Consider the following 24,964-nt stretch of genomic DNA (forward strand, 5'->3'; position numbering starts at 1 on the left):
TACTACTGCCCTCCTCTTCCATTCCCTACCCTTCTGAGCTACAGGGCTGGACTCTGTGCCGGAGACGTAGCCACTGCTGCTTCCCCCAGGTAGGCTGTCCCCCCCAACAGTACTGTTTGTCAAGGGGTACAGCTACAAGGGTACTCTCTAGTACCTGACTCTTCTCCTTCCCTCTCCTAACTGTGACCCACTTGTCTGCCTCCCGTGGCCCTGGTGTGACCACCTGCCTGTAACTCCTCTCTATCAACTCCTCACTCTCCCTGACTAGACGAAGTTCATCGAGCTGCAGCTTCAGTTCCCTAACACGGTCCCTTAGGAGCTGCAGCTCGGCGCATCTGGCGCAGATATGGACGTCCGGGAGGCTAGGACACTCCAGGACCTACCACATCTGACACCGAGAATAACAAAAGCTGCCCTCGCACTCATAATTCCCCCTTTCCTCAAATAACAGGAAAAATTGAAAACTTAACCTACTGTTTCCGCTTAAGTCCTTTGAGCCAAAGCCCTTAAGCCTTCACTCTGCTCCCGGCTCACTCTGCTGCCCGCAAAACGACGCTGCCCACTATCTAAAGCTGTGTTCCTTTTAAATCTTCCGTGCTTTACTGCCCGACGTCACACGCCTGTGCAGTCCTGCCTCTCTTAACCCTGATGAGAAGAAAAAAATCAAAATGGTTCCTGCAGCTTTCCCGTTCCAATTCTCAGACTTCCTTCTCCAAATGTGTGGCTGAGGGATTGGAGCAGGGGGCAGGGATTCAGATTTCTGGATCATTGGGACCTCTTTTGGGGCAGGTGTGACCTGTACAAAAAGGACGGGTTGCACTTGAATCCCAGGGGGACCAATATCCTGGCGGGGAGGTTTGCTAAGGCTAATGGGGAGAGTTTAAGCTAGAATTGTTGAGGGGTGGGAACCGAACTGAAGAGACTGGGGAAGAGGAGGTTAGCTTAGAAACAGAGGAAGCTTGTAGATAGTGTGAGAGGGAGGATAAGCAAGTGATAGACGAGGGATGAGCTCAGACCGAAAGCTTGAGATGTGTCTATTTTAACACAAGGAGAGTTATGAACAAAGCGGATGAGCATGGATCAGTACTTGGAGATATGATGTGGTGGCCATTACAGAGACTTGGATGGCGCAGGGACAGGATTGGTTACTTCAAGTGCCGGGTTTTAGATATTTCAGAAAGGACAGGGAGGGAGGCAAAAGAGGTGGGGGCGTGGCACTGTTGATCAGAGATAGTGTCACGGCAGCAGAAAACTTGGACACCATGGAGGGATTGTCTACGGAGTCTCTGTGGGTGGAGATTAGGAACAGGAAGGGGTCAATAACTTTACTGGGTGTTTCTTATAGACCACTCAATAGTAACAAGGATATTGAGGAGCAGATAGGGAAACAGATCCTGGAAAGGTGTAATAATAACAGAGTTGTCGTGATGGGAGATTTTAATTTCCCAAATATCGATTGGCATCTCCCTAGAGCAAAGGGTTTAGATGGAGTGGAGTTTGTTAGGTGTGTTCAGGAAGGTTTCTTGACACAGTATGTAGATAAGCCTACAAGAGGAGAGGCTGTGCTTGATTTGGTATTGGGAAATAAACCTGGTCAGGTGTCAGATCTCTCAGTGGGAGAGCATTTTGGAGATAGTGATCATAATTCTATCTCCTTTACAATAGCATTGGAGAGGGATAGGAACAGACAAGTTAGAAAATTTTTTAATTGGAGTAAGGGGAATTATGAGGCTATCAGGCAGGAAATTGAAGGCTTAAATTGGAAACAGATGTTCTCAGGGAAAATTTCAGAGGAAATGTAGCAAATATTTTGGGGATATTTGCGTAGAGTTCTGTATAGGTACGTTCCAATGAGACAGGGAAGTTATGGGTTAGGGTACAGGAACCATGGTGTACAAAGGCTATAATAAATCTATTCAAGAAGAAAAGCTTACAAAAGGTTCAGAGTGCTAGGTAATGTTAGAGATCTAGAAGATTATAAGGCTAATAGGATGGAGCTTAAGAAGGAAATTAGGAGAGCCAGAAGGGGCCATGAAAAGGCCTTGGCAGGCAGTATTAAGGAAAACCCCGAGGCATTCTACAAGTATGTGAAGGGCAAGAGGATAAAACGCAAAAGAATAGGACCTATGAAGTGTAACAGTAGGAAAGTATATGGAACCAGAGGAAACAGCAGAGGTACTTAATGATTACTTTACTTCAGTATTCACTATGGAAAAGGATCTTGGTGATTGTAGTGATGATTTGCAGCAGATTGAAAAGTTTGAACATGTAGATATTAAGAAAGAAGATGTGCTGGAGCTTTTGGACAGCATTAAGTTGGATAAGTCGCTGGTACAGAACAAAATAGTGAGCAGTAAAGATGTCAGGAAGGACAGGCAGGTGATGGGGCAAATTTGCAGCCATTGGGATGAGTTGCAGTGCAATCAAAGCAAAAAGTACCAAATACTGGACTTAAGATATTATACTTAAATGCTCGCAGCATAAGGAATAAGATGGATGATCTTGTCATACAGCTACAGATTGGCAGGTATAATATTGTGGCCATCACTGAGACGTGGCTAAAGGATGCATGATGCTGGGAGCTGAACATCCAAGGATACACGGTGTATCGGAAGGATAGGCAGGTAGGCAGAGGGGATGGCATGGCTTTATTGGTAAGAAATTATATTAAATCATTAGAAAGAGGTGACATAGGACCAGAAGGTGCAGAATCTTTATGGGTTGAGCTCAGAAATCGCAGGGGTAAAAGGACCCTGATGGCAGTTATATTCAGGCCTCCTAACAGCTGCAGTGATGTGAGCTACAAATTACATCAGGAAATAGAAAAGGCTTACCAGAAGGGCAGTGTTATGATAATTGTGTGGGATTTTAACAAGTGAGTGGATTGGGAAAATCAGGTTGGCACTGGATCTCAAGAGAGGAATTTGTAGAATGTCTACGAGATGGCTTTTTAGAACAGCTTGTTGTTGAGCCCATGAGGGGATCAGCTATACATGGATTGAGTATTGTGTAATGAACCGGAGGTGATTAGAGAGATGAGGTGAAGGAACCCCTAGGAGGCAGTGATCATAACTTGATTGAGTTCACTGTGAAATTTGAGAAAGAGAAGCCGAAATCCGATGTGTCGATATTTCAGTGGAGTAAAGGAAATTACAGTGGCATGAGAGAGGAACTGGCCAAAGTTGACTGGAAAGGGACACTAGCGGGAAGGATGGCAGAGCAGCAGTGGCTGGAATTTATGTGAGAAGTGAGGAAGGTGATATATTCCAAAAAAGAAGAAATTTTCAAATGGAAAAAGGATGCAACCATGGCTGACAAGAGAAGTCAAAGCCAAAGTAAAAGCAAAGGAGAGGGCATACAAGGAAGCAAAAATTAGTGGGAAGACAGAGGATTGGGAAGTTTTTAAAAGCTTAAAAAAGGAAACTAAGAAGGTCATTAAGAGGGAAAAGATGAACTGTGAAAGGAAGCTAGCAAATAATATCAAAGAGGATACTGAAAGCTTTTTCAAGTATATGAAGAGTAAAAGACAGGTGAATGTAGATATAGGACCGATAGAAAATGATGCTGGAGAAATTATAATGGGAGATAAGGAGATGGCGGAGGAACGGAACAAGTATTTTGCATCAGTCTTCACTGAGGAAGACATCAGCAGTATACTGGACACTCAAGGGTGTCAGGGAAGAGAAGTGTGTGCAGTCACAATTACGGCAGAGAAAGTACTCAGGAAGCTGAATAGTCTAAGGGTAGATAAATCTCCTGGACTGTTGGGAAGTGTATGGTCATGCACTTTGGTAGAAGAAGTAAACGGGCAGACTATTATTTAAATGGGGAGAGAATTCAAAGTTCTGAGATGCAACGGGACTTGGGAGTCCTTGTGCAGGACTTAAGGTTGACCTCCAGGTTGAGTTGGTGGTGAAGAAGGAGAATGCAGTGTTGGCATTCATTTCTAGAGGAATAGAGTATTGGAGCAGGGATGTGATATTGACTCACTATAAGGCACTGGTAAGACCTCACTTTTGGAGTACTGTGTGCAGTTTTGGGCTCCTTATTTAAGAAATGATGTGCTGATGTTGCAGAGGGTTCAGAGAAGGTTCACTAGAATGATTCTGCGAATGAGAGGATTAACATATGAGAAACGCTTGACTGCTTTTGGACTGTACTCCTTGGAGTTTAGAATAATGAGGGGGGACCTCATATAAGCATTTCGAACGTTGAAAGGCATGGATAGAGTGGATATGGCAAAGTTGTTTCCCGTGGTGGGGGAGTCTAGTACAAGAGGGCATGACTTAAGGATTGAAGGGTGCCCATTCAGAACAGAGATGTGAAGAAATTTTTATAGCCAGAGGGTGGAGAATCTGTGGAATTTGTTGCCACAGGCGGCAGTGGAGGCCAAGTCATTGGGTGTATTTAAGGCAGAGATTGATAGTTATCTGATTAGCTGGGGCATCAAAGGTTATGGTGAGAAGGTGGGGGAATGGGACTAAATAGGAGAGTGTATCAGCTCATGATAAAATGGCGGAGCAGACTTGATGGGCTGAATGGCTGACTTCTGCTCCTTTGTCTTATGGAAGTGTACCCTAGGCCACTGTGGGAGGCGAGGGAGGAGATTGCTGAGCCTCTGGCGATGGTCTTTGCATCATCATTGGGGACGGGAGAGGTTCCAGAGGATTGGAGAGTTCCGGATATTGTTCCTCTATTCGAGAAAGGGAGTAGAGATAGCCCAGGAAATTATAGACCAGTGAATCTTACCTCAGTGGTTGGTAAGTTGATGGAGAAGATCCTGAGAGGCAGGATTTATGAACATTTGGAGAGGTATAATATGATTAGGAGTAGTCAGCGTGGCTTTGTCAAGGGCAGGTTGTGCCTTACGAGCCTAATTGAATTTTATGAGGATGTGACTAAACACATTGATGAAGGAAGAGCAGTAGATGTAGTGTATATGGATTTCAGCAATGCATTTGATAAGGTACCCCATGCAAGGCTTATTGAGAAAGTAAGGAGGCATGGGATCCAAGGGGACATTGCTTTGTAGATCCAGAACTGGCATGCCCACAGAAGACAAAGAGTGGTTGTAGACGGGTCATGTTCTGCATTGGAGGTTGGTCACCAGTGGAGTGCCTCAGGGATCTGTTCTGGGACCCTTACTCTTTGTGATTTTTATAACAGACCTGGATGAGGAAGTGGAGGGATGGGTTAGTAAGTTTGCTGATGACACAAAAGTTGGAGGTGTGTTGTGGATAAGTGTGGGGGGCTGTCAGAGGTTACATGTGTGGGACATTGATAGGATGCAAAACTGGGCTGAGAAGTGGCAGATGGAGTTCAACCCAGATAAGTGTGAAGAGACCACGAGGAAATCTGCAGATGCTGGAAATTCAAGCAACACACACAAAATGCTGGTGGAACACAGCAGGCCAGGCAGCATCTATAGGAAGAAGCACTGTCAACGTTTCGGGCCGAGACCCTTCGTCATGACTAAGTGTGAAGTGGTTCATTTTGGTAGGTCAAATACAATGGCAGAATATAGTATTAATGGTAAGACTCATGGCAGTGTGGAGGATCAGAGGGATCTTAGGGTCCGAGTACATAGGACGCTCAAAGCAGCTGCGCAGGTTGACTCTGTGGTTAAGAAGGTGTGTGGTGTATTGGCCTTCATCAATTGTGGAATTGAATTTAGGAGCCGAGAGGTAATGTTGCAGCTATATAGGACCCTGGTCAGACCTCACTTGGAGTATTGTGCTCAGTTCTGGTTGCCTCACTACAGGAAGGATGCGGAAGCCATAGAAAGGGTGCAGAGGGGATTTACAAGGATGTTGCCCGGATTGGGGAGCATGCCTTATGAGAGTAGGTTAAGTGAACTCGGCCTTTTCTCCTTGGAGCAAAGGAGGATGAGAGGTGGGCAAGATGATGAGAGGCATTGATCATGTGGATAGTCAGAGGCTTTATCCCAGGGCTGAAGTGGTTGCCACAAGAGGACACAGGTTTAAGGTGCTGGGGAGTAGGTATAGAGGAGATGTCAGGGGTAAGTATTTTACCTCAGAGAGCAGTGAGTGCATGGAATTGGCTGCTGGCAGTGGTGGTGGAGGCGGATACGATGGGGTCTTTTAAGAGGCTTTTAGATAGGAACATGGGGCTTAGTAAAATAGAGGGTTATAGGTAAGCCTAGTAATTTCTGAGGTCGGCACAAATTTGTGGGCCGAAGAGACTGTATTGTGCTGTAGGTTTTCTATGTTTCTACTCCTGCTGGACATAGTTTGTGCATGGAGATTGAATTGTGGAAGCTGTCATGTGGGTTGAACTTCACTTGCTCTTTACCTTTATGAAACAGGATTTCATTGTCAAGTTGGATCCCTTCATGACTGAGCTTGTATCTGTTCATGCTGTTGTGGGTTGTAAGTGGTATTTTATCATGACAGTTTCTTACAATCATAGTACATTGAACATACACAGTACAGGCTTTTCAACCTACGATGTGCTGACCTTTTACCTACTCTTAAGATCAACTGACCCTTCCCTCACACATAGCCCTCCAATTTTTTTTCATCCATGGGCCTATCTAAGATCCTCTTAAATGTCTCTAATAACAGCAGAGTGGATTTAACACACCAGGAGCATAACATTTTGCAATGATTTTTTTGCCTAACAATGAGACATTTTTCTCCAGCCCCTCAAGCACTACTGGTGTATTTACAGAGCATCTTGAAGGGGGAAAATACCTAGCACAATAAAAAGGAAATGTGATTGCCATCATAAACTTGCATAGCCCCTGATGATCATGTGATTTCAATCTCTGAGGCCGACATGTGAGCATCTTTCAGGATGGTGAACCCACAGAAAGTATCCAGCCCAGATGGTGTACCTGGCCATGTGCTAAAGACCGGTGCTGATCAACTGGCTGGAGTGTTCACCGAGATCTTTATTACCTTGCTTCAGCAGTCTGAGGTACCCACCTGCTTCACGTAGGCTTCAATTATACTGGTGGCTAATAAAAACATGGTAACCTGCCTCAATGACTATTTTTCAGTAGCACTTACATCCACAGAGATGAATTGTTTTGAGAGGTTGTTGATGAAACATTTCAGCTCCTGCTGGAGAACTGACTTGGATCTGCTCCAAATTGCCTGTCGGCACAACAGGTCCACAATAAATGCCATCTCACTGGCTCTTCACTCAACTCTGGAACATTTGGACAGCAAAGATCAACTACAGCTTGGCATTCAATACTAACATCCCCTTTAAACTAATCAATAAGCTTCAAGACCTTGGCCTAAATACCCTCTTGTGCAATTGGATTCTCGATTTTCTCATTTGCAGATCCCAGTCAGTTTGGATTGGCAACATCTCCTCCACAATCTTTATCAGCAACACAATGCTATGTGCTTAGCCTCCTGCTCTGTTCACCTTACACTTATGACTGTGTGGCTAAGCACAACTCCAATGCCACATTCAAGTTTGCTGATGACACCGCTGTCATAGGCCGCATCAAAGGTGGTGATGAATCAACATATAGGAAGGAGATTGAAAATCTGGCTGACTGGTGCCATACCAACTACCTCTTACTCAATGTCAGCAAGATGAAGGAGATGATTATTGACTTCCGAGGAGGAATGCTGAGATCCATCAACCTCATCGGGGAAATCAGAGGTGGTGAGGATCAGCAACTTTAAATTCCTTAGTGTTATCACTTAAGAGGACCTGTTGTGGGTGCAGCATATAAGTGCAATTATGATGAAAGCATGGTAGCACCTCTGCTTCCTTAGGACTTAGCGAAGATTTAGCATGACATCTAAAACTCTGACAAACTTCTTTGGATGTGTAGTGGAGAGTATATTGACGGGCTGCATCATAGCCTGGCATAAAAACACCAGTGCCCTTGAATGGAAAAACCTACAAAAAGTGGTGGATATGGCCCAGTCCATCATGGGTAAAGCCCTCTCCACCATCGGCACACCTACACAGAGCGCTATTGGAAGAAGCAGCATCAGGAAGAAGGTACAGGTGCTCAAACTACCTGCGTCTCAATATCACCAAGACCAAGGAGATGGTGGTGGACTTTAGGAGATCTAGGCCTCATATGGAGCCAGTGATCATTAATGGAGAATGTGTGGAGCAGGTTAAGACCTACAAGTATCTGGGAGTACAGTTAGACGAGAAGCTAGACTGGACTGCCAACACAGATGCCTTGTGCAGGAAGGCACAGAGTCGACTGTACTTCCTAAGAAGGTTGGCGTCATTCAATGTCTGTAGTGAGATGCTGAAGATGTTCTATAGGTCAGTTGTGGAGAGCGCCCTCTTCTTTGTGGTGGCGTGTTGGGGAGGAAGCATTAAGAAGAGGGACGCCTCACATCTTAATAAGCTGGTAAGGAAGGCGGGCTCTGTCATGGGCAAAGTACTGGAGAGTTTAACATCGGTAGCTGAGCAAAGGGCGCTGAGTAGGCTTCGGTCAATTATGGATAACTCTGAACATCCTCTACATAGCACCATCCAGAGACAGAGAAGCAGTTTCAGCGACAGGTTACTATCGATGCAATGCTCCTCAGACAGGATGAAGAGGTCAATACTCCCCAATGCCATTAGGCTTTACAATTCTACCGCCAGGACTTAAGAACTTTTTAAAAGCTATTATTAATGCTTTTTGAGATAGTGATTTAGATGCATATCATATTTTTTTTACTGAGTTAAGTATTGTATGTAATTAGTTTTGCTACAACAAGTGTATGGGACATTGGAAAAAAAGTTGAATTTCCCCATGGGGATGAATAAAGTATCTATCTATCTATCTATCTATCTATCTATCAGGACTCACACTGAGGTTCAGGAACAGTTATCAGGCTGTTGAACCAAAGGGGATATCACTGAAATGTTCCCACAACCTGCGGACTCACTTTCAAAGACTCCTCATCTCATGTTCTCTATCTATTGCTTATTTATTTATTTATTTATTTATTTATTCCTTTCTGTATTTGCTCAATTTATTGTCTTTTGCACACTGATTGTACACCCAGTTTGTGTGATCTTACATTGATTCTGTTACAGTTATTGGATTTATTAAGTATGCCTGTGAGAAAATGAATCTCAGGTTTGTATATGTAACGTGTACTTAGAAACATTAAAGTTCGAAGTAAATTTATTATCAAACTCTATCAGCATCCCTAGCACTAGTTCCCTAGTTCCATGCACTTACCACTCTAAAAAAAAATTTCCTCCAATTGACATAAAATCATGCTCCTAAAAGCCATTTCCACCCTGAGAAAAGTCTCTGTCCATTGACTCAATACCTTTTATCCTATGTACTTCTATCAGATGTAAGCCCAACACAGTAACCACAGTAAACATTGGCTCACACAACTACAAGGGAAATCACAATTATACAGTCAAATCCAACACCACCTTGAGAAGTTTCAGGGTAAATTTCTCAGCAAATGGGTCTCATTCTTCTCTGCAAACAATGCTGGTAAAGTCATCAGCTGGAGTCAGTGAGATAAATGGTACACACATATTTGTTGAAATGTTACCCCTTTGCTGAAATATATCCCCTTTGAAAAGTATGGGATGACTGGTAAATCAGTCAAAAACACAAGAGATTCTGATGAAGGGTCTTGGCCTAAAACATCTACTGTTTATTCCTTTCCATACACCAGGGTGATTTCTTCAGTTACCTGATGAGGTAACCATAGCCGTTGGCCAGGAGCAGATGTTGACAGGTGGTGCCCAACCTTCATAGAGTCTTTCGACTCTCAACCACTACACTCTCCAGTTGGCAGGTCAGCAGTGGTTGCCAAGTCACGACCATCTGCTCCTGACTTCCAGCTCAATTCCTCTTGCATGCTGCATATCCAGCAAGAGGCTCTTTCTGGTTCCTCCCCCCATCCTGTGAGCTGCTTGGTTCTTGCTCTTTTCATCAAGGCCCAGTGCAGATAACCACCTTCATATCGACCTTTCCGGGAACCCTCTACAGCCGATATCCACAAGCAATAGCCACATCTGCCATTCTATGTCCCTGCATTCTTGGACTAAGAACTGGTACTTCGGGGCCTTCCTCTAATTTCAAGAGGTCTAGAATACAAGAACAGGGATGTGATACTGTGGCTTTATAAAGCACTGGTGAGGCCTCACCTTGAGCATATGAACAATTTTGGGCTGCTCATCTAAGAAAAGATGTGCTGGATTTGGAAGGGGTTCAGAGGAGGTTCACAAGGATGGTTCCAGGAATGAAAGGGTTATCATATGAGGAATGTTTGCTAGCTCTGGGTTGTAACTCACTGGAATCTAGAAGGAGAGGGGATCACATTGAGACCTTTCGAATGTTGAAAGGCCTAGGCATGGTAGATGTGGAAAGGGTGTTTCCCATGGTGCGGAGTCTGTGATAAGATGGCACAGCCTCAGGATAGTGTCCATTTAAAACAAATGTGGAGAAATTCCTTTAGCCAGGGGGTGGTGAACTTGTGGAATTTATTATCATAGGCAGCTGTGGAGACCAGGTCGTTGGGGGTATTTAAGGCAGAGCTTGATAGGTTATGGAGAGGGCCGGGGAGTGGGGCTGAGGAGGACAAGAGAAAGGATCAGCGAAATTGCCTAATTCTGCTCCTATGTCTTATGAACTTCTCGCATCCTTCCTCCCATGATACTGTGAGCTCCACCAAGACAATTTTCTTGACTTTGTTGGACCACGGTATGATGTCTGATCAAAGTGTTGTTTGTACCACCTCCAGGAACTGCAGCTTACTCTCCACATCGACCCTCATCTCCCAAGATTTGGCAGTTTGCAGCAGATTGGATTTAGGCCTCTTTGATATGGCTGGTGTGGCCTTCTTGATGAAAATGATTGCCCTGTTTGCCTCTCTTCCAGCTGGTCTATTTTTACACTTCTCCCGCTCCAGCGTGTCAGCAAGGGACAGCATGACTTTGTCGTGGCACCACCTATGCTGTCTTATGTTAAAGCTGTTATGCAGACTGCCTGGACCATGTCACACCTTTCCTTGCACTTGTACCTCCCCCATTGTTGGAAGTGTGCAGAGCCGAGGCCTAACCATCCCAGGCATGGGTTGCCAGTGATGTCTCTCAATTGCAAGGAACTCTGCCTGGTCTGTGGCCAAGTTGGCAGCCCACTTTCAGCCCAGACTTCTTGTGACTCCTGCTTGGTTTATTTGCTTGTCATTGGATACCCTCAGTGTTAATACACTTCTACACTTTGCCACTTTGAACTCCTCCATTACCAATGACAATGGGAGCTGTAGCTGGCCTGATCTTATGTAGAGTCCCATCTGAAGTAAAACTTGGGGCATCCCCGGCTACCTCCACAGGTGCTTGATGACGTTTCTCTCAATGCCTTCTGTAGTGGTCATGGGGAGCTTGTACACCGTGAAAAGCCCGAGCAGCCTTCATAAAAGACCATGTTGGTACAGCTATGTCTTAACTTTACCAGTGATCTGGTTTTGTTGCTCTTCTTCAGTCACTCTTTGGTTTGCTATACAGTGTCAGTGATGTTGGCGCTGTTCACCATTGCTGCAATAAACTACTCTCCTAGACACTTTACTGGGTTGTCCTTTATGGATGGAATGACTTCTCCCTGTACTTGAAGACTGAACTTGCTAGTAACCTTGCTCTTTTTGACCACTGTACATCTGGACTTCCTGGCCTTGAAGGTCATCCTAGCCCAGGTAGCTAGTTGTCTAGGGTTTTTAATACCCAACTTGCGTGGACATGGGTAACAGTGGTTACTGTGATGTTATCCATGAACCTGTATTGCACGCTGTTGGATACCAAACTTCACACTGGGCTTCGGGTTACGTCCACTGCTGCTGATATGAGGAGGTTCATACCCATGACTAACAAGATGGGATGGTATGGTTGATTGGAATTCCTTTTTGGAGGTCTTGCCACCTGGTTGTAAAGTGGGCTGAAGTGAAGCATAGCTTGAATCTTCCTAGGTAGCTAGTGATCATCTCTTGCGTTACTGGTAGGATATGGTAGTGGTCCAGGCCAACTTGGATGAGGACTTGTGGAATTAATCCATAGGTGTTGGTTCAGTTTAACCAGACAGCTGTTAGATCGCCTTTCTTCTACCTGGCCTCGCAAATCAATTGGCTGATTATTGAGGTTAGAGCATGAGACATAGGAGCATAATTGGACCATTCAGTCTATCAAGTCTTCAACGCCATTTCATCATGGCTGATCCCGGATCCCACTCAACTCCATATACCTGTCTTCTCGCCATATTCTTTGATGCCCTGACTGATCAGGAAAGAATAAATTTCTGCCTTAAATAAAGCTATAGACTTGGCTTCCACAGTAGTCTGTGGCAGAGCATTCCACAGATTCACTGTTCTGGTTCCAGCCCCTTGGTATGAACATCGAATTCTCCAACTTCTGGTAATTCCCTCCCTCTCCCTTCCCCCATCCCACTTTCAGTCTGCCTCCTCTTCCAGCCGCCTATCACCTCTCTCATGATTCTGCCTCCTACTACTACCCATAGTGCTTTCCCCTTACATTCCTTCTTCACCTCTCCTGCCTATCCCCTCCCTGCTTCCCCTCCCCCACCCCTTGATCTTTCCTCGGATTGGTTTTTCACCTGGCACCTTCTTTATAGGGCCCCTGCCCCCTCCTTCTTCAGTCCTGAAGAAGGGTCTTGGCCCGAAACATTGACTGTTCGTTTCAACAGATGCTGCCCGACCTGCTGAGTTCCTCCGGCTTGTTTGTACGTGCTGATTTGACCACAGCATCTGCAGTGTACTTTGTGTTTACTGAGCATTATCCTCTTGCTTTTATATTCTATTCCCCTTGAAATAAATGCCAACCTTGCATTTGCCTTCTTTACTACAGACTCAACCGTAAATTATCCTTCTGGGAGTCTTGCACAAGGACTCCCAAGTCCCTCTGCACCTCTGATGTTTGAACCTTCTTCCCATAGTAAAAATGCATTATCATACATTTCCCAGCACTGTATTCCATCTATCACTTTTTTGCCCATTCATCCAATTTGTCTCCTGCTGTAATCACATTGCTTCCCTCAGCACCTTACCCTTCCATCTATCTTCGTATCATCTGCAAACTTTGCCGCAAAGCCATCAATTCCATTATCCAAATCATTGACAAACAATGTGAAAAGTAGCAGTCCCAATACTGACCGCTGAGGGACACCACTAGTCACTGGTAGCCAACCATAAAAGGCCCCTTTTATTCCCACTTGCTGCCTCCTGCCTGTCAGCCATTCTTCTATCCATGCCAGTACCTTTCTTGAAACACCATAGGATTTTATCTTGGTAAGCAGCCTTAAGTATGATATCTTATCCAATGTCTTCTGAAAATGCAAGAAAATGACATCCACTGCCTCTCTTTTGTTCACTCTGCTTGTTACTTCCTCAGAGAATTCTAACAGATTTGTCAGGCAAGATTTCCCTTTACAGAAACCATGCAGATTTTGATTTATTTTATTATTAGTTTCTAAGTATGCTGAAACCTTATCCTTAATAATAGACTCCAACACTTTCCCAACCACTGAGGTTAAGCTAACTGGCCTATAATTTCCTTTCTTTTGCCTTCCTCCCTTCCTAAAGTGTGGAGTGACATTTGCAATCTTCCACTCTTCTGGGAGCATGCCAGAATCAAGTGATTTTGAGAGATCATGACCAATGCATCTGTTATCTCTTCAGCAACTCTCTCAGGACTGTGGGATGGACCAGGTGACTTATCCACCTTGAGACTTTTGAGTTTGCCTAGCACTTTTTCCTTTGTAATAGCATTGACACACACAACTGCTCTTCGACACTCATGGATCTCTGGCACACAGCTAGAGTCTTCGACATTGAAGACAGATGCAAGGTACTCATTAAGTTCACCTGTCATTGCTTTGTCCCCTGTTACTAGCTAACCACATATTTTCCAGTGGTTCAGTATCAACTCTCACCTTTTACTCTTCATATAACTGAAAAATAAACTTCTTTACATTATTCACTAGTTTGCTCCCATGTTTTATCTTTTCCCTTCTTGTAGTTTTTTTAGTTGCCTTTTGTTGGATTTTCAAAACTTCTCACTCACTTTTGCTACCTAATAAACCCTTTCCTTGGCTTTTTCGCAGTCCTTATCTTCCTTTGTTAGCCATGGTTGCCTACCCCTGCCATTTGAGAACGTTTTCTTCTGTGGGACATATTTATCCTGCGCCTTGTGCACTATTCCCAGAAACCTCAGCCACCTCTGCTCTGCCGCCATCCCTACCAGTATCCTCCTCCGATCCACCTGGGCAAGCTCTTCTCTCATGCCACTGGAGTACCCTTTATTCCATTGTGATACTGGTACATGTAATTTATGCTTCTCCCTCTCAAATTGCAGAATAAATTGAATAATAAATTGAGGCTGCTTACCAAGATAAGAGCCCACGGTACTACAAGAAAGTTACTAGCATGGTTAGAGTATTGGCTGATTGGTAGGAGGTAACGAGTGGAAATAAAAGGATCCTTGTCTGCTTGGCTACCAGCAACGAGTGGTGTTCCGTAGGGGTCGGTGTTAGGATGACTTCTTTTTATGCTGTATATCAGTGATTTTGATGATGGAATAAATGGCTTTGTTGTCAAGTTTGCAGATGATACAAAGATTGGTGGAGGGGCAGGTAGTGTTGAAACAAGTCGGCTGCAGAAAGACTTAGATAAGGAGAATGGCAAATGAAGTACAATTTTGGAAAATGCATGGTCATGCATCTTGGTAGTAGAAATAAATGCTCAGACTTTTTTAAATGGGAAGAAAATCCAAAAATCTGAACTGCAAAGGGTCTTGGGAGTTCTTGTGCAGAACACCCTAAAGGTTAATTTGCAGGTTAAGTTGGTGGTGAGGAAGGCAAATGCAATGTTAGCATTCATTTTAAGAGGTCTTGAATACGAGAGCAAGGATGTGATGCTGACACTTAATAATACACTGGTGTGGCCTCACCTTGAGATATTGTGAGCAGTTTTGGGCTCCTCAGTTAAAAAAAGATGTGCTGGCATTGGAGACTGTCCAGAGGCGGTTCACAAGGATGATTCCAAGAATTAAAGGGTTATCATACGAAGAATGTTCGATTGGCTCTGGGTTTGTACTCACTGGAATTTAGAAAGAAAAGGGCTATCTCACTGAAACATTTCTGATGTTGAAAAGTCCAGACAAAATAGATGTGGAAAGGATATTTCCCATGTTGGAAGTGTCTAGGACAAGAAAGCACAGCCTCCAGATTGAGGGGTGTCCATTTAAAACAGGGATGTGGAGAAATTTCTTTATCCAGCAGGTGGTGAATTTGTGGAATTTGTTATCACAGGCAACTGAAGGCCAGGTGATTGGGTGTATTTAAGGCAGAGATTGATAAATTATTGATTGGACACCAAAGGTTATGGGGAGAAGGCTGCAGAATGGGGTTGAGGAAGAGAAAAAGGGATCAGCCATGATTGAATAACAGAGCAAACACAATGCTCGAATGTCCTATGTTCTTAATTTATTTTTGAATGGTGAGAGATGTAAATGCATTGATGTTCAGCGAGTCTGGGGTGTCCTCACATAAGGTTCATCAAGCACTTGGGAAGGTAAACGGCACGTCAGCCTCAGAGCAAGAGGATTTAAGTGCTGGATTTGAGGCAGTTATGTAAAGTCTAATAGAGATTGTATCTGGAATATTGTGTAACAGGTCCAGTTGTTCAACTGAAATTATTAACCTGCTCAGTTGAGGAAAAACACCAGAGACACGAAATTACCTCTGAAACGGTTTTTATTCAGAGAGGAGTTCACAGCCCCACTCACTTCGGGCGTAAGGTAGCCAACTCCCAATTTGTCGGTTTACAAAGGTCATACTTATACCCAAAAACGGGGCACTACATTCAAAAATCTGGTTACCGATTCAAATTCATCGATTGATTGGCATAGCTAAGCATGCAAAATACTTGGAATAAGCATAGACGCAAGCATAATACTTGGAATGGGTATGGACGCAAGCAAAACACTCGAAATAGGTATATAGCTCAAAATACTTTGCCGAACACATTGTCTTGTGGTCGCAAGGTTCCTCTTCTTCGTGGCTGCCACATGCTGTCTGGCATCTTATTTTAGCTACCTCTTCCCTGTCCTCCTACACTTCCCCAATGACGTATCCTCTCCCTGGTCCTGTCTACATATTTTGCTACACTTACCCTTCGCCCACCCCTCCTGCACATACCCCTTACCCTCTTCACATTCTCACAGTCTCCCAACCAATGTAGGATGTACTTGCAATATCGGAGGTGCAGCAAGGGTTACCAGATTGATTCTCAGGAACCCTTCAAACATGGAGCAGAGAATTAAGACTCCAGCCTGACTTCTAATTCCTCTAATCCCCACATCCCATTCTCTAAAACCCTAACCTGATCCCTAACTGATTTCTCTGTCCCCAAAACATCTCCACAAATCCAACCAAAAGAAACCAAGAAACAACTAAAGCTGAGCCTCAACCTCAACAGAGGTCGTAGCATGATACCATCTTGAGCATTAATTATGTAGAACCCAACTGAGACTTCCCTGGAATATTGCGTACACTTCCAGTCTCCCAAATGAAGGTTGGATATACTTGAGATACTGTAAGTGCAGCAAGGAATCTACAGGCTGATTCCTAAGGGAGTCAAGACATTCCTAAGGGAGGGGAATGAAGAGCAGCCTTGGTATATGTCTTGGTACATACTGGTAGCAATGACATTGGAAGGAAAAGGAAAGAGGTCCTGAAGTCAAGTCAAGTTTATTGTCATTTCGACCATAAACTGCTGGTACGGTACACAGTAAAAATGAAACAATGTTCCTCCAGGACCTTGGTGCTACATGAAACAACACAAAACTACAGTAGACTATGTGAGACAGCACAAGGCTACGCTAGACTATGCAAAACAACATAAAAACTACACTAGACTACAGACTTGCACAGGACTACATAAAGTGCACAAAACAGTGCAGGGCAGTACAATAATTAATTAACAAGACAATAGGCACAGTAGAGGACAAATTACAATATAATAAGTGATGTAGATGTCAGTCTAGACTGAGTATTGAGGAGTCTGATGGTTTGGGGGGAAGAAACTGTGGCACAGTCTGGTCATAAGAGCCCAAATGCTTCAGTTCCTTTTGCCAGATGACAGGAGGGAGAAGAATTTGTGTGAGGGGTGCGTGGGGTCCTTCACAGTAAGCTTTGCGGGTGCAGCGTGTAGTGTAAATGTCTGTAGTAGCAGTAAGAGAGACCCCGATGATCATCTCAGCTGACCTCACTATCTGCTGCAGGGTCTTACGATCCAAGACGGTGCAATTCCCGAACCAGGCAGTGATGCAGCTGCTCAGGATGCTCTTGATACATGATAGCTGCATCCAGAGAATTTAGAGAGCTAGGCAGAAAGCTAAAAAGCAGGACCTCCTGGATAGTAATTTCTGGATTACTCCTGTTCCACACGCCAGTGAGGGTAGAAACAAGATGATTTGGCAGATTAATGCATGACTCAGAAGCTGGTGCAGGGGGCAGGGCTTCAGGTTCTTGGATCATTGGGATCTCTTCCGGGGGAAGTATAACCTATTCAAAAGTGACAGGTTGCACCTGAACCTAAGGGGAACCAATATTTTTATGTGTAGGTTTGTTAGATAGATAGATAGATAGATACTTTATTCATCCCCATGGGGAAATTCAACTTTTTTCCAATGTCCCATACACTTGTTGTAGCAAAACTAATTACATACAATACTTAACTCAGTAAAAAATATGATATGCATCTAAATCACTATCTCAAAAAGCATTAATAATAGCTTTTAAAAAGTTCTTAAGTCCTGGCGGTTGAATTGTAAAGCCTAATGGCATTGGGGAGTATTGACCTCTTCATCCTGTCTGAGGAGCATTGCATCGATAGTAACCTGTCGCTGAAACTGCTTCTCTGTCTCTGGATGGTGCTATGTAGAGGATGTTCAGAGTTTTCCATAATTGACTGTAGCCTACTCAGCGCCCTTCGCTCAGTTGAGATGTTGGCGAAGATTTAAACTAATTTGGCAAGGGGATGGGGAACTGGAGTGATGGGACTCAGGACGGATGGTAGAAAAGCCAAGATAGTGAGCTGTCAGGAAGGGCAGGCAGATGATAGGACAAAATTGCAGGCAGCACGGTGACTGTCAGTGCATTAGGGATGCATAATCAAAAAGGGTAGCAAATACAGTACTCAATGCACTGAGTATAAAAATAAGGCGGATGATCTTGTTGCCATTACTGAATCATGGCTGAAGGATGGTTGTAGTTGGGAGCTGGCTGTCCAAGGTTACATGTTCTATTGGAGGAATAGGAAATTAGGCAGAGGGGATGGTGTAGCTCTGCTGGTAAAGAATGGCAACAAATCACTAGAAAGGTGTGACTAGGATCGGAAGATGTTGAATCCTTGTGGGTTGTGTTAAGAAACTGCAAATGTAAAAGGACTGTGATGGCAGTTATGTATAGGCCTCCCAACAGTAGCTGGTTGTGGACCACAGATTACAACAGGAAAGAGGTGAGTCAAAAGGGCAATGTTATGACAGTAATGGGAGATTTCAACATGCAGGTCAATTTGGAAAATCATGTTGGTAATGGATCTCAAGAAAGTGAGTTTGTTGAATGTCTATGAGATAGCTTTTTAGAGTAGTTTGTCATTGAACCTACTAGGCGATCAGCTATACTGCATTGGGTGTAATGAACCAGAAGTGATTAGGGAGCTTAAGGTAAAAGAACCCTTCGGAGGCAGTGATCACAATATGATTTAGTTCAACTTGAAATTTGATAGGGGGAAAGTAAAGTCTAATGTAGCATTATTTCAGTGGAGTAAAGGAAATTACAGTGGGATGTGAGAGGAGTTGGCCAAAGTAAATTGGAAGGAGATGCTGGCAGGGATGACAGTAGGGCAGCAATGGCGTGAGTTTCTGATTCCAAAAACAAAGAAATGCTCAAAAAGCAAAACAGTACAAATGTGGTTGACAAGGGAAGTCAAAGCTAATGTAAAAGCAAACGAGAGCATACAACAAAGCAAAATTGAGTGGGAAGACAGAGGATTGAGAAGCTTTTAAAAATCTACGGGGAGTAACTAAAAGAACCCTAATGCAAGGAAAAAGGTGAAATATAAAGCGATCTATCAAACAATATCAAAGTGGATAGTAAATGCTTTTTCAAGTATGTAAAAAGAAATAATAAAAATAAAAGAGGGATGAGAGTGGATATAGGACCACTAGAAAATGAGACTGAAGAAACAATAATGGGGGAAAGAAGATAGCAAATGAGTGGGGCTGAGGAGGGAGCCATGATTGAATGGCAGAGCAGACTCTATGGGCCAAATGGCCTCATATCTGTTCCTATGTCTTATGGTCTTAAGGCATATGGGAAAGAAACTATTGAATGGCAGAGCAGGCATGAGTGGCCTGTTGAGCTGTTGTTGATTCTTTACATGTGTCCTTTCCTGCACCTGCTGGATGAAAATTATATTAGCTTCTCCATTCAGAGTTTGCACAAGGTGCATCATGTTCCTGGTTGTAGTTTCAGTCCCTCTCCAGCCATGAACAGCAAGGATCACATCCAGACAAGTGAGTGATCTTAGCATGAGGTAACATCATATCCTGTTCACAAATCCCGCTATTGAAAAATAGAAGTGTTACTGTTGTAAAGTTCTTTACAACAGATTTTTTTCATACAGTGTGCTTTTAGTGTTGGAGTTTCTTTATATTATACTGTCTCCATTTTCAGAACATCAATATTCAGGTTCTCTTTCACACGTACAATCTCTAGACTTAGCTTTAGATGTAAAGGTACAGCACGGTAACCAACACCTTCAGCCCCATGAGCCCGCGCTACCCAGTTACACCCGTGTGACCAATTAACCTACTAACCCATACGTCTTGGAGTGTGGGAGGAAAATCATGCAGATATGGGGAAAATGTACAAACCCCTTACAGATAGCAATGGGAATTGAACTTGGGTCACTGGCGCTCTAATAGCGTTTTGCTGATCGCTATGCCAATGTGCTCCCCTGTTGAGTAAAGAATTGCAACAACAGACTCCAAAACAGCCTTTGGTTCTTGGTTCTGAATGTTTTCAAGAACTTAAGTAAGTTATGGTTATATAACCATGACCTGTAGCATACACTTCAAGATGTTAAGGAAGGCAATGCAATGTTTGTATTTAGAGGACTAGATAGATAGATAGATACTTTATTCATCCCCATGGGGAAATTCAACTTTTTTTCCAATGTCCCATACACTTGTTGTAGCAAAACTAATTACATACAATACTTAACTCAGTAAAAAATATGATATGCATCTAAATCACTATCTCAAAAAGCATTAATAATAGCTTTTAAAAAGTTCTTAAGTCCTGGCGGTTGAATTGTAAAGCCTAATGGCATTGGGGAGTATTGACCTCTTCATCCTGTCTGAGGAGCATTGCATCGATAGTAACCTGTCGCTGAAACTGCTTCTTTGTCTCTGGATGGTGCTATGTAGAGGATGTTCAGAGTTTTCCATAATTGACCGTAGCCTACTCAGCGCCCTTCGCTCAGCTACCGATGTTAAACTCTCCAGTACTTTGCCCACGACAGAGCCCGCCTTCCTTACCAGCTTATTAAGACGTGAGGCGTCCCTCTTCTTAATGCTTCCTCCCCAACACGCCACCACAAAGAAGAGGGCGCTCTCCACAACTGACCTATAGAACATCTTCAGCATCTCACTACAGACATTGAATGACGCCAACCTTCTAAGGAAGTACAGTCGACTCTGTGCCTTCCTGCACAAGGCATCTGTGTTGGCAGTCCAGTCTAGCTTCTCGTCTAACTGTACTCCCAGATACTTGTAGGTCTTAACCTGCTCCACACATTCTCCATTAATGATCACTGGCTCCATATGAGGCCTAGATCTCCTAAAGTCCACCACCATCTCCTTGGTCTTGGTGATATTGAGACGCAGGTAGTTTGAGTTGCACCATATCACAAAGTCCTGTATCAGTTTCCTATACTCCTCCTCCTGTCCATTCCTGACACACTCCACTATGGCCGTGTCATCAGCGAACTTCTGCACATGGCAGGACTCCGAGTTATATTGGAAGTCTGATGTGTACAGGGTGAACAGGACCGGAGAGAGTACGGTTCCCTGCGGCGCTCCTGTGCTGCTGACCACCGTGTCAGACCTACAGTCTCCCAACCACACATAGGATATAAAACAAAGATGTAATGTTGAGGCTTTATAAAGCATTGGTTAGACTGCACTTGGAGTATTGTGAATAGTTTTTTGGCCTTTAAAAAAGGATGTGGGTCCAGAGGAGTTTTGTGAGAATGGTCCTGAAATGAAAAGGGTTAACATATGAAGAGCATTGATGGTTTTGGACCTGTACTCACTGGAGTTTAGAAGAATGAGAGGGAACTCATTGAAACCTATTGAATATTGAAAGGCCTAGATGGAGTGGGCATGGAGAGGATGTTTCCTATAGTGGAAGAGTCCAGGACCAGAGAGCATAGCCTCAGAATAGAAGGATGTCACTTTAGAACAGAGGTGACAGGGAATTTCTTTAGTTAGAGTGTGGTGAATCTGGAATTCATTGCCGCAGATGACTATGGAAGCCAAGTCATTAGGTATTGTTTAAAGCAGAGGTTAATAGGTTGTTGCTTAGTAAGAGTGCAAAAGGTTATGAGAAGGCAGGAGAGTGGTGTTGAGAGGGAAAATAAATCAACTATGATGGAATAGCAGAACAGACCCAGTAGGCCATATCTCCTAGTTCTGCTCCAATGTCTAATGGTCTTGAAATGATAAATCAAATTGTTGAACTAGTATAATATATTTCATAATGCTTGACTGCTGATTGAGCTTCACTGAGAAGTAACTGTCTGGCCTTTCCATACCGGCACTTTGGAGTGGCCTCTACTTACTTTAGTTCTAGTTTATTTATCAAAATGATCAATTCCCAAATGGCATGCATGATTCTGACTTGACAAATTTCATGTTTTTTCTCTTCTACGCATGTTATCGGGACTATTACTGTAGAGAAGTGTGAAGCAAACTCCTTGTACAATCAAGTTACATGAAGAAATCTCATCACTTTTTTTTCCAGTTGCAGGAGAGTCTAGTATCACTTAAATCATAACTTGTTACGGTAGCATTTGATTGCGATCAATTTCACATCCAAGATTAGGAACAGCTTATTCCCCTCTGCCATCAGATTTCTGGACACAAATCCTCAAACAGACTTTTTGCTGTCTTTTTGCACTACTTATTTATTTTTTATATCTTATTGTAACGTAGTAATTTTTATGTATTGCACTCTGTGGCCACAAAACAACAAATTTCATGATATACTGTATGTCAGTGATAATAATTCTGATTCTGATATATGAACTTAGCAGACTTTCTGTTTTGGCTTAGATAAGCCTGACAAGCAAAGCTTTCAGTTATTTGAGATGGTCACTCTAAATATTGCTGTACACTAAAAGGTCAGCGAATTCCACAATTATTTATCCCAGGAATCATCTTACTGCCTAGCGACATCCTTGTGAATCTATACTGTAACTTTTAAACCATCAACATAATTTTTGTATATGGACCCATTTATTTTAGCATTACTTTCAATAGGTACATCATTACTTCTTGGCTTTTATAATCAATAGCTTGATTCACAAGGATGTCGCTAGGCATGAGGAAATACAGATAAAAAGACAAAAAGGATTGGTGGTTAATTTCATTCAAACAATACAGACTAATACTGATGTAATTAGAAACACAGGTTATTATGATGGGAAGGGGTAGGGTTTTGGAAGTATGCAGTTAATGGTAGCTGAGGGACTTGGTTGAATATGAGAATCTCAGAACTAACAGCATGGAAAATATCTGTATAGAGTCCACAATGATGTGGAATTCAAATTTCTGGTCAATACTCAAGAAAGAAAAAGCCTGATAAACAGATAGAGGTAGATAATTGAAAACAGAAATATTTGCATACAGGGAGATGAATTACAATGGATTCTGGTTAATTGGACCATCAGCTTAATCAAAGCAGCCACTTACTTGAGCAACTCTTAAAAAACAAATACTAATTGAGAAATTAGTTGGGATTCCCCTTCTTTATTTGAAACACTATGCCACTTTGTGTCTGGAGACTGTTGCCAAACAGGTTCAACCTACTTCCCGCACCCATGCTGAGCTCATCAATTTCATTGACTTTGCCTCCAACTTCCATCCAACCCTCAAATTCACTTGGTCCATCTCGGATACTTCTCTCCCCTTTCTCGATCTCTCGGTCTCCCATCTCTGGGGTCAGACCGTCCACTGACATCTTCTATAAACCCACTGACTCTCATAACTACCTCGACTAAACCTCTTCCCATCCTGCCACATGCTAAAATGCTATTCCCTATTCTTAGTCCTCCATCTCCGCCACATCTGCTCCCAGGATTCCAGGACATCTCAAATGTCCTTTTTCTTTAAGGATCGTGGTTTCCCTTCTGCCATCATCAATGATGCCCTCACCTGCATCTCCTCCATTTCCCGTACTTCGGCCCTCACTCCATCCTCCCGTCACCACAACAGGGATGGAGTTCCCCTTGTCCTCACCTACCACCCCACCAGCCTCCAGATCCAGCATGTTATCCTCCGCAACTTCTGCCACCTTCAACAGGAGCCCACCACTAAGGACATCTTTCCCTCTCTACCCCTCTCCGCTTTCCACAGGGATTGTTCCTTCTGCGACTCCCTGGTCCACACGTCCCTCCCCACGGATCTCCCACCTGGCACTTATCCCTGCAAGCGTCAGTGCTACACCTGTCCCTACACCTCCTCTCTGACCATCATTCAGCGCCCCAAACAGTCCTTCCAGGTGAGGCAACACTTGTGAGTCTGTTGGGGTCATCAGTTGCATCCAGTGCTCCCGGGGCGGCCTCCTCTACATCGGTGAGACCCGACGCAGATTGGGGGACCGCTTTGTTGAGCACCTCCACTCCGTCTGCCACAACAGACAGGATCTCCTGGTTGCCACCCACTTCAACTCTGCTTCACATTCCCATTCGGATATGTCCATACATGGCCTCCTCTACTGCCATGATGAGGCCGAACTCAGGTTGGCGGAGCAACACCTCATATACCGTCTGGGTAGTCTCCAGCCCCTTGGCATGAACTTCTCCAACTTCTGGTAATACCCTCCCCCATCCCAGTTTCACTCTGCCTCCTCCTCCAGCTGCCTATCACCTCCCTCATGGTTCCGCCTCCTTCTACTACCCATAGTCTTTCCCCTTACATTCCTTCTTCATCCTTCCTGCCTATCCCCTCCCTGCTTCCCCTCCCCCACCCTTTAATCTTTCCCCTTATTTCACCTGGCACCTACCAGCCTTCTCCTTCCCACCCTTCCCCCACCTTCTTTATAGGGCCCCTGCCTCCTCCCTCTTCAGTCCTTACAAAGGGTCCGAAATGTTGACTGTTTGTTTCCACGGATGCTGCCCAACCTGCTGAGTTCCTCCAGCATGTTGTGCGTGTTGCTTTGACCCCAGCATCTGCAGAGTATTTTGTGTTTAAGGTTCTAAGTAGAGTTAGTCGGGGCACTTGTGTGGCTGTTAGATACTAAACTATGCTTACTTAGAGTGATCAGCTTTTAAATAACGTCAGCTGCGTGTTTGTATTCAAAAAGCACTGATTTTTGTCACTGACAGTGATTACTAAACAGTAAGACAATTTAAAACTATTTTGCTCACTGCGGTTTCATTGCTTGGAGATGCTGGAAATGAAAAAGAAACCATTTCACTACTTCAACAAGTTAGGAACTACCAAGAATTTAAAGGTATCTACAATCATCTTGAATTTTATAATGAAAATGAAGAATTGGAGATAGCAAGCATCGAAAATTGTATCAAGGCAGTCCATTATCTGCCTAGTTGTCAGCACTGGTCTTGTTTATTATGTACACTGGATAAATTGCTCTGTTGATAACTATGAGGAATTAATACATAGTTTCATGGTACTGTAGTGT

General features: G+C 43.7%; 1 protein-coding gene across 1 annotated transcript in view; it reads left to right on the forward strand.

Moving 5' to 3' along the window:
- LOC140717083 (synaptonemal complex protein 3-like) overlaps nucleotides 1-24,964 on the forward strand; it is a 209,000-nt gene that overhangs the window by 105,741 nt on the left and 78,295 nt on the right. The window lies entirely within an intron of this gene.

This window comes from Hemitrygon akajei, chromosome 27 (assembly GCF_048418815.1).
Source record: "Hemitrygon akajei chromosome 27, sHemAka1.3, whole genome shotgun sequence".
Classification (NCBI taxonomy): Eukaryota; Metazoa; Chordata; class Chondrichthyes; order Myliobatiformes; family Dasyatidae; genus Hemitrygon; species Hemitrygon akajei.